The 10,282-nt window shown below is 43.9% G+C and overlaps 1 pseudogene; it reads right to left on the bottom strand.

Annotated features, from left to right (window-relative positions):
* Positions 1-209: 209 nt before the first annotated feature.
* On the bottom strand, positions 210-10,267 carry LOC116679303 (NACHT, LRR and PYD domains-containing protein 12-like; annotated as a pseudogene).
* Positions 10,268-10,282: the final 15 nt, after the last annotated feature.

Below are 10,282 nucleotides of genomic sequence, written 5' to 3' on the forward strand. Positions count from 1 at the left end.
ATTAGTCAACACTGACAGTAATGGCAGCGCAATACTGATAGACTTCGTCTTAGTTTACACCTATGAAACTAATAATGTACAATATGAACTAAAACAACATAAGCTTAATTAGAATGGCTTTGGGATGATAGGCTATTCAGAGATGGGTAAACGCACTTTGGAGGTGGGTCAACGCCATTTCAGAATTTTTAGAGGTTCATAAACGGCGTTTACGTGTGTTTAGCCTCCACTACATCACTGCTCCCAGGACCACGGCCCAGTTAGAGGTGATGCTGCTGCTTCAACCTCTCTGGATCATCAGGACTCAGCTGGTCCTGCAACACATCCTCCTCCTGATCACTCTGACTTATCATCTCCTCCATCTGAAGAGAGAAGAAGAGAAGAAAAGGGAAGAGATCCATGAGTGTTTCCAGAGACTCCCTCCATCAGCTGTCAGTCAGTGAAGCAGCACATCCAGTCTAAAGAGCAGCAGAGACTTCAGTCCTGTTCAGACACCAAGTGGAGCGGCTGTGTAGAGCAGCCTGCTTCCTTTCAGCTCTCATGTTAACTAACCTAACTTTTAATAAGAGGACACATATGTTGTTTTGCACTTAATAGAAATAAATGAACATTTAAAGTAATTTGTCTACAACAACAAAAAAAACATGAGAAAATCATGACATCCCAAATACAAAATGTGTTTAGTTTGATACTAATGAAACCATCCACTCCAACACTGACCACAGAGTCTCCAGTCTACAGTCTGGACTCTCCTTCAGATCACACAGCTGCTTCACGTCTGAATCCTTCAGGTTGTTGTTCCTCAGGTCCAGCTCTCTCAGATGGGAGGGGTTGGACTTCAGAGCTGAGGCCAGAGCAGCACAGCTGATCTCTGACAAACTGCATCACCACAATCTGAATAAAGAATAAATGAAGAAGATAACAATCCATTTATTATCCAATCAGATGTGTTGATGTAGCTCAACATTACTTTGTCCTAATCAATGACCTTTCCCCTAAAATGAGGATTGTTAAATTAGTTTTTATTTCTATGACAATGCAGATTAAACAATTTATATTCTACAACAAAGATACGTGTTGTGACTTTATTTGTTAACTGTGTAACTGTCTAGGACATGCTTCTCTCTCTGCTTCTTCAACGTGTGTGTGTGTGTGTGCAAGTGAGTCTGAATTAGTGAGTGAGTGAGAGTGTGTGTAATTGTGTGTGGTTGTAAGAGGGTTTGTGTGTGTGTGAGTCTGAGTGTGTGTGTTTATCTGTGTTTTTATGAGTGTGTGTGTCTTCAAGTGAGTGAGTGTGTATGAGTGTGTGTGTGTGTGTGTGTGACTGTGAGTGAGTGTGTGTGTGTGTGTATCTGTGTGTTCTTTTGTGTGTGTGTGAGTGCGTGTGTGTTTGTGTGTGTGTGTGAACAAACTGCTCAGACTCACAAACTGAAAACTAACAAAGAGTTGTGTTGATTTGTACTCATAAAACACAGAAAACAGGGGAACTGACAGAAATGTAAAACTTCAGTTATGATTTAAATTTGATAAATTACACTGGACACAGTAAAATACATGACTGACCTCAGAGTCTCCAGTCTACAGTCTGGACTCTCCAGTCCATCACACAGCTGCTCCACTCCTGAATCCTTCAGCTGTTTGCCGCTCAGGTCCAGGTCCTCTCAGATGGGAGGGGTTGGACTTCAGAGCTGAACCAGAGCAGCACAGCTGATCCTCTGACAAACTGCAGCCCCTCAATCTGAAAAGAATAAATGAAGAAGATAACATCCATTTATTATCCAATCAGATGGGTTGATGGTACTCAACACTTACTTTGTCCTAATCAATGACCTTTCCCCTAAATGAGGATTGTTTAAAATGAGTTTGTTTAGTTCTATGTGCAGGGCAGTTCTGATATTAATGTTATCATGTGTAGCTTTATTTCCACATATATTTAAAAGATAGATTTATTACATGAAACAAATGTATTTTATGACTTTAGTTGCATCTCTCTAACTCTTAAAATGTAAAATGTGTAATTTAGGAACGAGGCTACAGGCAGAAAATAGTAATTATGTTAAAACCTGGTAGAAATCATCTCTCCTTGTTTTTATACAAAGTTAATGTTAAATTACACATTGGTCCTCTAAATAAAAACTGCTGAGAACTATTGAAAATGGCCAAATAAAACACAAATCTTAATGTAATAATCTCAGTAAAGATAGAAACAGGGACCTTTAGTTAGTTCTGTTGCAGTTCTGATATTAATGTTATGTTTTGCTTTCTTTCTAAATACATTTAAATGATTTATTACATGAAACAATGTACTTTTGTCTCTTTTCATTTTATCTCTCTGACTCTTAAAATGTAAACTGTGTAATTTAGGTCAGAACTAAAGAAAAGTGACAAATTTAAAACACAAATAAGACTTTCTATAATAAAAAGTGAAGAAAGTAAAGAGAGAAACATGGACAGCACTTCTGCTGCTCTCATTTCAAACCCCAGACTGAGGCTATCCTCATCACCACTGTCATCTTCATCACCACACAGCTGACTGACTGAGAGCTCTGCTTCATCCTCATCATCTTCATCACTGGATCAGATGTGCACTGAGCAAAGAGAGATGCAGCTTCTCTTCATCTGAAATGTAATCTATTACCTCCCCGTCCAAACATATCTGCTGTGCATCATTTCTGATCCTGTTTACCGTCAGGACCCAAAGTGACATCATTTAGTGACAGGAAGCATCAGACACATGTTGAGGTTTCACCTTGTTGGAGACAGATCAGACTGAAGAGACTGAAGAGTGTGTGTGTGTGTGTTTGTGTATGTATGCGAGTATGCGAGTGTGTGTGTGTGTGTGTGTGTGTGCTGAGTGTACACCTCAGAGTCTCCAGTCTACAGTCTGGACTCTTCAGTCCAGCACACAGCTGCTCCACTCCTGAATCCTTCAGGTTGTTGTAGCTCAGGTCCAGGTCTCTCAGATGGGAGGGGTTGGACTTCAGAGCTGAGGCCAGAGCAGCACAGCTGATCTCTGACAAACTGCAGCCCCTCAATCTGAATAAAGAATAAATGAAGAAGATAACAATCCATTTATTATCCAATCAGATGTAGTACAAAATGACTTTGTCCTAATCAATGACCTGTCGTCCCTGTCTTCCTCCCTACTCCAGTGTCAGTCCCGTTTAAGCCTGTCCGGTCTGTCTCTAAGTCTTTCCCCTCCTCCCCGTCTGTTTTTAAGCCTGTTCCGTCCGACTTGGTCCAAGCACACTTGCCGTTTGTTCCTGGTTCCCTATTTTGTGCACCCTCTCTTGTACCTTCTGGTGCGCTCTCTTGTGCGCTCTCACGTGCCCCTTCTCATGCGCTCTTTCATGGCCTTTCTTGTTTGCTCTCTCATTCCCCCCTCGTGCGCCCTCTCGTTCCCCTTTTGGTCCTTCCTCTCGTGCCCCCTCTGGTGCTCTCTCTGGTGTGCTCTGTTGTGCGCCCTCTCGTGCGCCCTACCATTCCCTGTCTCAGATCCCTCTCTAGTTTCCTCGTGCCCTTTCCTCATTTCCTTCTCTCATGCCCTTTCCTGGTGCCCTTCTATCATGCCCTCTCTCATGCCCTCCCTCGTGCCCTTTCATCCCTTTTCTCATCTCTCCTCTTGTTCGCCCTCTCATTCCTCCTCTTGCTTGCCCTCTTATTTCCTTTCCTCTCTCGTCCCCTCTCTCGTCTCCTCCTTCCGTCCCCTCTCTCGTTTCCTCTTCTTGCTTGCCCTCTCGTCCCTCATCTTGCTTGCTTTCTTGTTCCCTATCTCGCTCATTCTCTCATTCCCTCTCTCGCTCGTCCTCTTGTGTCCTCTCTTGTCTTCTCTTTCGTCCCCTTTCTCGTTCGTCCCTTCTCTCGCTTGCCCTCTCATTCCCTCTCTCGCTCGTCCTCTCTTTCCCTTTCTATTTCTGTCTGCAGTCCCTTGTGCCACTAGCTCCCTTGTCCTAGTTCCCCTGTGCCCTAGTATCCCAGTTCTCCTCGGTCCCCAGTTGCCATAGGGTCCTAGTCCCAAGTGTAGTTGTTCGCTTGTCTCCCTGTGCCCCTGGTCCCCAGTTCCCTCTCTCCTCAGTGTCCTCCGCCCTTTGTTTTGTTTTTTTTTTTTTTTTGACATCTGTGATCTGTCCTGGTGGTGGGGGGGGGGGGGGGGGGTTCTGTTTTGTTGTTTGGTTTTTTTCTTTTGGTTCATTTCCCCTTTTTTTATCCTGTCTTTTTTTCTCCCTGGTCTTGTGTTGTGGTCCTGTCTTGTGTTTCCCTGAGTGTCTGTATGTTTTGTTTCCTGTTTTATTTTGAAGACTGGTTTTTTCTCGTCCTGTCTTTAGTTTTTCTTCCTGTGTCTTCCCGCTCTTGTGATTACCTGATGTTTTCCACCTGCTTCCCTGCCCTCTTGTCACTTTCCCTTTTGTTACCTCATTACCTCATTGCCTCGTTACCTCATTACCTTGTGTAATTAATGTCTGTGCCTCCCTTGTCTCTTGTCAGCTCGTTTTGTCCTGTATCCTTGTGCTGGGCTGTTTGTATACCTAACAGAGTTTTCAGTGTTGGTTTCTGTTCCAGTGATCTGTGTATCCCCAACAGTTTTTCCCTGCCTTTGTTCTTGTTTTTGTCTTGACTTTTTCCCTGCTCCCTTTTTGGATTTTTGGGGGTTTTGTTTTTTGGATTTGGCTTTTTCATTTTTGCTCCTTGTGTTCCCCTTGGACATTTGTGGAATAAATTTGTGTTAAACTGCTTCCGCCTGCCTCCCTCATCTCTGCTTTTGGGTCCTTATTCCTCCACAACCATCACACTGGAAACAATAAAATCCATGAACTGACCTCAGAGTCTCCAGTCTACAGTCTGGACTCTCCAGTCCAGCACACAGCTGCTCCAGTCCTGAATCCTTCAGCTTGTTGTAGCTCAGGTGAAGCTCTCTCAGATGGGAGGGGTTGGACTTCAGAGCTAAGGCCAGAGCAGCACAGCTGATCTCTGACAAACTGCACTCCACCAATCTGAATAAAGAATAAATGAAGAAGATAACAATCCATTTATTATCCAATCAGATGTGTTGATGTAGCTCAACATTACTTTGTCCTAATCAATGACCTTTCCCCTAAAATGAGGATTGTTTAAAATGAGTTGTTAGTTCCCCTGGTCCAAATTACCTTGTTTCCCTGGGTCGTGCTTCCTGGGATCCCTCTGGTCCTGGTTCCCGGGATTCCCCTCGGGGTTCCCGGGTCTCCTATTCCTAGTTCCCAAGGTTAACCTCCCCCCAGTTTCCCCGGGCCCGTTTTTGTTCCCGTCACTGTGACATTTCCATTCCCGTCTCCGTGCCTGTTTTTGTACCTGTCCCCATGCCCGCCCCCGTGCCTTTTCTATCCCTGTTTTTGTCTCAGTCCCTGTCACCGTTTACGTCCCTGTCTTCCTCCCTACTCCAGTGTCAGTCCCGTTTAAGCCTGTCCAGTGTGTCTCTAAGTCTTTCCCTTCCTCCCCGTCTGTTTTTAAGCCTGTTCCGTCTGACTTGGTCAGGGCAGTTCTGATATTAATGTTATCATGTGTAGCTTTATTTCTACATATATTTAAAAGATAGATTTAATACATGAAAAAATGTATTTTATGACTTTAGTTGCATCTCTAACTCTTAGAATGTAAAATGTGTAATTTAGGAACAAGGCCAAAGGCAGAAAATAGTAATTGTGTTAAAACCTGGTAGAAATCATCTCTCCTGGTTGTTATACAAAATTAATGTTTAATTACACATTGTTCCTCTAAATATAATCTAATTGCTGAGAACTATTGAAAATGACCAAATGTAAATACACAAATCCTAATTCAAAGCCCGTGTTACAGGTTTAATTTGTGCTATTTTCTTGTTGGTAATAAATATTTGAACTGTTATCCATTTTATTTGATGATGTTGGATATCGAAAAACCGACTATAATACGAAAAGTAGGCACTATTTACAGTGTTTTATTTTTCCCCCATAATGCATTGCATGACGTCACATTAGGGAGAAAACAGAACAGCTTGCGTTGTCTTTGCCACTGGCAAACCCTGGAGGGGTTAGGGTTAGGGAGATAAATAGGGTTAGGGTTAGGGAGATAAATGAGAGAGACTTCCCCAAAGCTTGACAATTCCTCATTAGCCCTCTCCCGTCTGGCCGGTTGATAATTATTCAGCTGCTGTCCTTTACTCCTCTTCCTCCTCTTCCTCATCCCAGTCAGTCGCTGTAGTTCTAGTGCCAGGCTGAGACTTAACTCCCCAGTGTGACGTCATCGATGAATTGACTTCATACACCCGTGAATACCAAAAATGACCAAAAACTAACTTTTAACGCTATTTGGAGACATTTAAAAAAATGATATACATATCTTGAGTGCTTTTTGTACCCAATAATCAACAGTGGTAGTTAACCTGCAACATCTGGATACAGGCTCCACCCTCACAGCTGGAATGGGGGGGGGGGGGGGGTGCGAGTGTGTTTGTGTGTGTGAAAACAAGGGAACTGATAGAAATGTAAAACTTCTGTTATGATTTAAATTTGATAAATTACACTGGACAACAATAAAATACATGAACTGACCTCAGAGTCTCCAGTCTACAGTCTGGACTCTCCAGTCCAGCACACAGCTGCTCCACTCCTGAATCCTTCAGGTTGTTGTAGCTCAGGTCCAGGTCTCTCAGATGGGAGGGGTTGGACTTCAGAGCTGAGGCCAGAGCAGCACAGCTGATCTCTGACAAACTGCATCTCCACAATCTGAATAAAGAATAAATGAAGAAGATAACAATCCATTTATTATCCAATCAGATGTGTTGATGTAGCTCAACATGACTTTGTCCTAATCAATGACCTTTCCCCTAAAATGAGGATTGTTTAAAATGAGTTGTTAGTTCTATGTGCAGGGCAGTTCTGATATTAATGTTATCATGTGTTGCTTTATTTCCACATTTATTTAAAAGATAGATTTATTCAGGAAACAGTGTACTTTTGTGTCTTTAATTTCATCTCTCTGACTCTTAAAATGTAAACTGTGTAATTTTGGTCAAAACAAATTTAAATACACAAATAAGACGTTTTGTAATAAAAACTGAAGAAAGTAAAGAGAGAAACATGGTGTGTGTCTGTGTGCGATTGAGTCAGTGAGAAACTTTGTGTGTGTCTATGTGTGTGCGCGGGTGAGTGTGCATGTGTGTGAGTGAGTGTGTGTGTGTGTGTGTGTGTGTGTGTGTTTGTGTGTCTTAGCTTGTTAAATGTGTGACATGACTAAGTCCTAATCTTGTCCTTGTGTCGTTATGGATCATCGTATTATCAGCCCTCTTACTCTTTTTTAGATTTCCCTTATGAGTTTCCTGCCCAGAAACTACGGCTGAAAATGACCTTATAGCTAATAATGTTACTGCTGAGCTGAGCATGGTCCCTGTCAAATATATAAATATATAAATAAATACATAAATAAATAAATAAACTGTTACTGATATTAAAGAGCTGTAGTAACACAAATATCACCAAAACCTGTTTAAAGAAAAATATAAAAAAACTTTTTTGTGTTGTGATTAAGAACAGCCTCAAGCATGATTTATAATATCAATGTGTGTAAGGTGTGTATCTTTACTCTAATACTGATGACTTCAGCTCTACATTGATTTATTGTGTTGATAATCTGGATTCACCGAGCCTTTCTGCAGTTCCTCACAGCTGGAATCAGTCTCAGTTTTCCCTCCACTGATGTGTTGTACTTCTCCAGGTCCAACTCATCCAGAACCTCCTCTGACATCTGCAGCATGTAGGCCAGAGCTGAGCACTGGATCACAGAGAGGTACTTCATGATTTCTTCTTTGACTTCAGGAACTCTTGGATCTCCTGATGGACTGAGTGGTCCTTCATCTCCGTCAGACAGTGGAAGATGTTGATGCTTCGGTCAGGAGAGATCTCATCACTGTTCATCTCTTCAGGTTGTTGATGGCTCTCTGCATGATTTCTGGACTGTTGTCTGTCCGACCCAGCAGGCCTCCTAAGAGTCTCTGGTTGGACTCCAGAGAGAGGCCATGAAGGAAGCGGACAAACAGGTCCAGGTGGCCGTTTTTACTCCTCAGGGATTTCTCCATGGCTCTCTTCAGGAAGACATCCAGGGATGGGTAATGTCACGTTCTTGTTACCACAGCTATCTTTCTTTCCAAAAGATCTTCTTGAAAAAAGACTTTGAGTTTGAGTCCCTGTGCTTGAAGTCTTCTCCCAGGAAGTCCTTGAGTACCTGTGAGTTCCTGTTGGTGTAACAGTGGAACAGGTAGACTGCAGCCAGAAACTCCTGAACGCTCAGATGAACAAAGCAGTAGACTGTTTTCTGGAAGACCACACTCTCTCTTTTGAAGATCTGTGAACAGACTCCTGAGTACAGCGAGGCCTCTGTGACATCCAGACCACAGCGCTCCAGGTCTTCTTGGTAGAACATGATGTTTCCTTTCTCCAGCTGTTCAAACGCCAGCCTCCCCAGCTTCAGAAGAACTTCCCCGTCGGCCTCCATCAGCTCCTGTGGACTCGTCACATGTCCCTCAGCATACTTAACCTTCTTCCTTTTTGTCTGAACCAGCAGGAAGTGGGAGTACATGTCAGTCAGGGTCTTGGGCAGCTCTCCTCTCTGGTCTGTACTCAACATGTGGTCCAGGACTGTAGCAGTGATCCAGCAGAAGACTGGGATCAGACACATGATGTGGAGGCTCCTGGAGGTCTTGATGTGGGAGATGATTCTGCTGGACGCTCTTCATCACTGACTCTCTTCCTGAAGTACTCTCCTTCTGGGGGTCAGTGAAGCCTCGTACTTCTGTTACCCTGTCAACACATGCAGGAGGGATCTGATTGGCTGCTGCAGGTCGGGAAGTGATCCAGACGAGAGCCGAGGGAAGCAGCTTCCCCTGGATGAGGTTTGTCAACAGCAGGTTGACTGAGGACTTGTGTGTGACATCAGGAACAGCCTCATCGTTGTTGAAATCCAGTGAAAGTCTGCTTTCATCCAGGCCGTCAAAGATGAAGAGAAGTCTGGAGGCAGCGAGCTGGTCTGCTGGGACCTCCTGTAATGTTGGATGGAAACACGGAGCAGCTCCAGAAGACTGTACTGCTCATCTTGATCAGGTTCAGCTCCCTGAAGGAAAGAGGAATCACCAGATCGACATCTTGGTTCTCCAACCCCTCGGCCCAGTCCAGACAGAACTTCTGCACTGAGAAGGTTTTTCCAACGCCAGCGACGCCGATCATCAGAACGACTCTGATGGGTTTCTGTTGGCCAGGTGAGGCTTTAAAGATCTCGCTGCACTGGATTGGAGAGTCATGGAGGGTCTCCATCTTGGAAGATGTCTCCAGCTGCCTCACCTCATGTTGGGTATTAACCTCCTCTCTCAGTCTGTCTGTGATGTAGACCGCAGTGTAGACCCTGATGAGGAGGGTTCCACTTCCTGTTTGTTCAGCTCCTTCAGTCACACGTTCATATGTCTTCTTCACTCTGATCTTATGTTCATGCTGACCACCGATCTCTAGAGGAAAGAAGAAGGTGAAAGCTCAAAACAAGTTTCCTTCCTCTCATTCCCCCTGCATGTTGATGAGATATGAGCTTTAATCAGAGATTAGTTCTTCTACTGGAGATAAAAACCCTTTTGGGTCCAAACTTATGATGGTAAAGGTCGGTGCTGTATGACCCAACAGTCATGTTGGAGACATGAAGACATCAGCAGACAGAGGGACAGACTTACTTTGTCAGAGGTGGTCTGACTGGCTGTCTGCAGTCCAGCTCTGGTTTTGGTTCTGGTTCTGGACAGCTCCTCCTCAGAAACATCTCTCCTCTTCTCTCTGTGAGTTTAGTATTAATCATTAATACTTGTTATTGATCCCCAGTGGAAATTATAATTTACACTCTGTTAAAACACACTGGCCAAATACACATGCACAATTGAGTGATGTCAGAGTGCTGACCAGCACCCTGGTTGTTGGGGGGTCGGTGCCTGCTCAGAACACCTTGGCAATGCCCAGGAAGTGAACTGGCATCTCTCCAGCTACCAGTCCACTCTCTGGACTGTTGGTCCGTAGTTTTTATTATATTATCAGGAATGAGACATGAATGGTTGGTATCAGGTCCTCTTACTTTGTGTCTGGGGTCCAGGTCCAGTACTGAGGTCTGGAGTTTTGACATCGACCGGTCACTCTTCATAGACCTCCAGCCTGATCCTCCAGACTCTGCTCCGTCCTCCTCTTCCTCCAAATCACTCATCTTCTGATCTGGAGTCAGTCTGAGAGGAACAACAGCACACTGACTG

This window comes from Etheostoma spectabile, unplaced genomic scaffold (assembly GCF_008692095.1).
Source record: "Etheostoma spectabile isolate EspeVRDwgs_2016 unplaced genomic scaffold, UIUC_Espe_1.0 scaffold00010242, whole genome shotgun sequence".
Lineage (NCBI taxonomy): Eukaryota > Metazoa > Chordata > Actinopteri > Perciformes > Percidae > Etheostoma > Etheostoma spectabile.